At 42.2% G+C, this 6,000-nt stretch overlaps 1 non-coding gene across 1 annotated transcript; it reads right to left on the bottom strand.

Moving 5' to 3' along the window:
- Nucleotides 1–359: 359 nt before the first annotated feature.
- LOC112700554 (small nucleolar RNA R71) lies at nt 360–467 on the bottom strand. The gene has a single exon (XR_003153460.1). It is a non-coding gene; the product is annotated as a small nucleolar RNA R71 (small nucleolar RNA).
- Nucleotides 468–6,000: the final 5,533 nt, after the last annotated feature.

The raw sequence follows: 6,000 nt of genomic DNA, 5'->3' as shown, positions 1-6,000 counted from the left end.
TGGGTGACTTTACTGCACCTACTCCCGACTTCTATGGGAGAAGCATCTCTATCCCTGCCATTGGAGCAAACAACTTTGAGCTTAAGCCTCAATTAGTTTCTCTAATGCAACAGAATTGCAAGTTCCATGGACTTCCATTGGAAGATCCTCATCAGTTTTTAGCTGAGTTCTTGCAAATCTGTGACACTGTTAAGACTAATAGGGTTGACCCTGAGGTCTACAGACTTATGCTATTCCCTTTTGCTGTAAGAGACAGAGCTAGAACATGGTTGGACTCTCAACCTAAAGAAAGCTTGGACTCTTGGGAAAAGCTAGTCAATGCCTTCTTGGCAAAGTTCTTTCCACCTCAAAAATTGAGTAAGCTTAGAGTGGAAGTCCAAACCTTCAGACAGAAGGAAGGAGAATCCCTCTATGAAGCTTGGGAAAGATACAAACAATTGATCAGAAAGTGTCCCACTGATATGCTTTCTGAATGGAGCATCATAGGTATTTTCTATGATGGTCTCTCTGAACTGTCCAAGATGTCTTTGGATAGCTCTTCTGGAGGATCTCTTCATCTGAAGAAGACGCCTACTGAAGCTCAAGAACTGATTGAAATGGTTGCAAATAACCAATTCATGTACACTTCTGACAGAAATCCTGTGAACAATGGGACTAGTCAGAAGAAAGGAGTTCTTGAGATTGATACTCTGAATGCCATATTGGCTCAGAACAAAATATTGACTCAACAAGTCAATATGATTTCTCAAAGTCTGTCTGGAATGCAAAATGCACCAAGCAGTACTAAGGAAGCTTCATCTGAGGAAGAAGCTTATGATCCTGAGAACCCTTCAATAGAAGAGGTGAATTACATGGGAGAACCCTATGGAAACACCTACAATCCTTCATGGAGGAATCATCCAAATCTTTCATGGAAGGATCAACAGAGACCTCAACAAGGTTTCAATAACAATAATGGTGGAAGAAACAGGTTTAGCAATAGCAAGCCTTTTCCATCATCTTCTCAGCAACAGACAGAGAGTTCTAAGCAGAATACCTCTGACTTAGCAACCATGGTCTCTGATCTAATCAAAACCACTCAAAGTTTCATGACTGAAACTAGGTCCTCCATTAGGAATTTGGAAGGACAAGTGGGTCAGCTGAGCAAGAAAATTACTGAACTCCCTCCTAGTACTCTCCCAAGCAATACAGAAGAAAATCCAAAAGGAGAGTGCAAAGCCATCAATTTGGCCGAATCCTGGGAGGAAGAAGAGGCAGTGAACGCCACTGAGGAAGACCTCACTGGACGTCCACTGGCCCCCAATGAGTTCCCCAATGAGGAACCTTGGGAATCTGAGGCTCAAACTGAGACCATAGAGATTCCATTGGACTTACTCCTGCCATTCATGAGCTCTGATGAGTATTCTTCCTCTGAAGAGGATGAGTATGTCACTGAAGAGCAAGTTGCTAAATACATTGGAGCAATCATGAAGCTAAATGACAAGTTATTTGGAAATGAGACTTGGGAGGATGAATCCCCTTTGCTCACCAAAGAACTGAATGACTTGTCTAGGCAGAAACTGCCTCAAAAGAGGCAGGATCCTGGGAAGTTTTCTATACCTTGTACCATAGGCACCATGACCTTCAAGAAGGCCTTGTGTGACTTAGGGTCAAGTGTAAACCTCATGCCCCTCTCTGTAATGGAGAAGTTAGGGATCTTTGAGGTGCAAGCTGCAAAAATCTCACTAGAGATGGCAGACAACTCAAGAAAACAAGCCTATGGAGTTGTGGAGGATGTTCTGGTCAAAGTTGAAGACCATTACATCCCTACTGATTTCATAGTCCTAGAGACTGGGAAGTGCATGGATGAATCCATCATCCTTGGCAGACCCTTTCTAGCCACAGCAAAGGCTGTGATTGATGTTGATAGAGGAGAGTTGATCATTCAAGTGAATGAAGAATCCTTGGTGTTTAAGGCCCAAGGATATCCCTCTGTCATCATGGAGAGGAAGCATGAAGAGCTTCTCTCAAAACAGAGCCAAACAGAGCCCCCACAGTCAAACTCTAAGTTTGGTGTTGGGAGGCCACAACCAAACTCTAAGTTTGGTGTTGAACCCCCACATTCAGACTCTAAGTTTGGTGTTGGGAGGTTCCAACACGGTTCTGAGCATTTCTGAGGCTCCATGAGAGTCCTCTGTCAAGCTAATGACATTAAAGAAGCGCTTGTTGGGAGGCAACCCAATGTTTTATAATTAATTATTTTCTTTTGTTATTTTATCTCTTTTGTAGGTTGATGATCATAAAAAGTCACAAAATCCATGAAAAAAGCAAAAACAGAATGAAAAACAGGAAGAAAAACAGCACACCCTGGAGGACGCACCCACTGGCGTTTAAACGCCAGTGAGGTTAGCTGGTGGGCGTTTAACGCCCAGTCTGGCACCATTCTGGGCGTTTAACGCCAGAAAGGGGCACCAGACTGGCGTTAAACGCCAGAAAGGGGCAAGAAGCTGGCGTTAAACGCCAAAAATGGGCACCAGCCCGGCGTTTAACGCCAGAATTGGCTCAAAACGTGATTTTGAGTGCCATTTGGTGCAGGGATGACTTTTCCTTGACACCTCAGGATCTGTGGACCCCACAGGATCCCCACCTACCCTACCACTCTCTCTCTTCTTCACCCATTCACCAATTACCTCAATACCTCTTCCCCAAAAACCCCTCACCTATCAAATCCCATCTTTCTCTTCACCACTCACATCCATCCTTCATAAAACCCCACCCACCTCACCATTCAAATTCAAACCACTTTCCCACCCAAACCCATCCTCAAATGGCCAAACCTCTCTCTCCCCCTCTCCTATATAAACCCTCCTTCACTCCTTCATTTTCACACACCTTAAACACTACTTCTTCTCCCTTTTGGCCGAACACAAAGCCCTCTCCATCTCCTCCATTTCTTCTTCTTCTACTATCTTCTTTCTTCTTTTGCTCGAGGACGAGCAAACATTTTAAGTTTGGTGTGGTAAAAGCATAGCTTTTCGTTTTTCCATAACCATTTATGGCATCCAAGACCGGAGAAACCTCTAGAAAGAGGAAACGGAAGGCAAAGGCTTCCACCTCCGAGTCATGGGAGATGGAAAGATTCATCTCAAGGGTGCATCAAGACCATTTCTATGAAGTTGTGGCCTTGAAGAAGGTGATCCCCGAGGTCCCTTTTTCACTCAAAAAGGGTGAATATCCGGAGATCCGACATGAGATCCGAAGAAGAGGTTGGGAAGTTCTTACCAACCCCATTCAACAAGTCGGAATCTTGATGGTTCAAGAGTTCTATGCCAATGCATGGATCACCAAGAACCATGACCAAAGTGTGAACCCGAATCCAAAGAATTATCTTACTATGGTTCGGGGGAAATACTTGGATTTTAGTCCGGAAAGTGTGAGGGTGGCGTTCAACTTGCCTATGATGCAAGGAGATGAGCATTCTTACACTAGAAGGGTCAACTTTGATCAAAGGTTGGACCAAGTCCTCACAGTCATATGTGAAGAGGGCGCCCAATGGAAGAGAGATTCAAGAGGAAAGCCGGTTCAATTAAGAAGGCATGACCTCAAGCCCTTGGCTAGAGGATGGTTAGAGTTTATACAACGCTCAATCATTCCCACTAGCAACCGGTCCGAAGTTACCATAGACCGGGCTATCATGATCCATAGCATCATGATTGGAGAAGAAATAGAGGTTCATGAGGTTATAGCCCAAGAACTCTATAAGGTGGCGGACAAGTCCTCTACCTTGGCAAGGTTAGCCTTTCCTCATCTCATTTGTCACCTCTGTTATTCAGTGGGAGTTGACATAGAGGGAGACACTCCCATTGAGGAGGACAAGCCCATCACTAAGAAGAGGATGGAGCACACAAGAGATCCCACTCATCATGAGATCCCTGAGATTCCTCAAGGGATGCACTTTCCTCCACAAAACTATTGGGAGCAATTGAACACCTCCTTAGGAGAGTTGAGTTCCAACATGGGACAACTAAGGGTGGAGCATCAAGAACACTCCATCATCCTTCATGAGATTAGAGAAGATCAAAGAATCATGAGGGAGGAGCAACAAAGACAAGGAAGAGATATTGAGGAGCTCAAGCACACCATAGGATCTTCAAGAGGAAGAAAGAGCCGCCATCACTAAGGTGGACCCGTTCCTTAATTTCCTTGTTCTTTATTCTTCTGTTTTTCGAATTTTATGCTTATGTTTATCCATGTTTGTGTCTTGTGATCATTAGTGTCTTAGTGTCTATGCCTTAAAGTTATGAATGTCCTATGAATCCATCACCTTTCTTAAATAAAAACGTGCTTAATTGAAAAAGGAAGAATTGCATGAATTTTGAATTTTATAACAGTTTAATTATTTTGATGTGGTGGCAATACTTTTGCCTTTTGAATGTATGCTTAAACAGTGCATATGTATCTTGAATTTGTGGTTTATGAATGTTGGCTCTTGAAAGAATGATGAAAAAGGAGACATGTTACTGAGGATCTGAAAAATCAATAAAATGATTCTTGAAGCAAGAAAAAGCATTTCTATTCAAAAAAAAAAACCGAAAAAAAAAGAAAAAAAAGAAGAAAAAGAAAACGGAAAAAAAATAGAGAAATAAGAGTTGTGATCCAAGGCAAATAAGAGTGTGCTTAAGAACCCTGGACACCTCTAATTGGGGACTTTAGCAAAGCTGAGTCACAATCTGAAAAGGTTCACCCAATTATGTGTCTGTGGCATGTATGTATCCGGTGGTAATACTGGAAGACAGAGTGCTTTGGGCCACAGCCAAGACTCAATAAGTAGCTATGTTCAAGAATCATCATACTCTACTAGGAGAATCAATAACACTATCTGGATTCTAAGTTCCTAAAGAAGCCAACCATTCTGAATTTCAAAGGATAGAGTGAGATGCCAAAACTGTTCAGAGGCAAAAAGCTAAAAGCCCCGCTCATCTAATTAATACTGATCTTCATAGATGTTTTTGGAATTCATTGCATATTCTCTTCTTTTTATCCTATTTGATTTTCAGTTGCTTGAGGACAAGCAACAATTTAAGTTTGGTGTTGTGATGAGCGGATAATTTGTATGCTTTTTGGCATTGTTTTTAGTATGTTTTTGGTATGATCTATTTAGTTTTTAGTATATTTTTATTAGTTTTTAGTTAAAATTCACTTTTCTGGAATTTACTATGAGTTTTTGTGTTTTTCTGTGATTTCAGGTATTTTCTGGCTGAAATTGAGGGACCTGAGCAAAAATCTGATTCAGAGACCAAAAAGGACTGCAGATGCTGTTGGATTCTGACCTCCCTGCACTCAAAGTGGATTTTCTGGAGCTACAGAAGCCCAATTGGCGCGCTCTCAACGGCGTTGGAAAGTAGACATCCTGGGCTTTCCAGCAATATATGATAGTCTATACTTTGCCCAAGATTTGATGGCCCAAACTGGCGTTCAAAGTCACCCTCAGAAATCCCAGCGTTAAACGCTGGAACTGGCACCCAAATGGGAGTTAAACGCCCAAACTGGCATGAAAGCTGGCGTTTAACTCCGAAAAAGGTCTCTACACGAAAATGCTTCATTGCTCAGCCCAAGCACACACCAAGTGGGCCCGGAAGTGGATTTTTATGTCATTTACTCATTTCTGTACACCTTAGGCTACTAGTTTTTCTATAAGTAGGACCTTTGACTATTGTATTAGAAATCTTTTGATCACTTTAGATCTCTAGATCATCTTTGGACATTTTAGTTCTTAGATCATTGGGAGGCTGGCCATTCGGCCATGCCTAGACCTTATGCTTATGTATTTTCAACGGTGGAGTTTCTACACACCATAGATTAAGGTGTGGAGCTCTGCTGTACCTCGAGTATTAATGCAATTACTATTGTTCTTCCATTCAATTCCGCTTGTTCTTGTTCTAAGATATCACTTGTTCTTTAACTTGATGAATGTGATGATCCGTGACACTCATCATCATTCTCACCCATGAACAAGGTGAC

The sequence above is a fragment of the Arachis hypogaea genome, chromosome 6 (genome assembly GCF_003086295.3).
Source record: "Arachis hypogaea cultivar Tifrunner chromosome 6, arahy.Tifrunner.gnm2.J5K5, whole genome shotgun sequence".
NCBI lineage: Eukaryota > Viridiplantae > Streptophyta > Magnoliopsida > Fabales > Fabaceae > Arachis > Arachis hypogaea.
The sequence above is the reverse complement of the archived record's forward strand: the minus strand, read 5'-3'. Positions and strand labels throughout refer to the sequence as shown.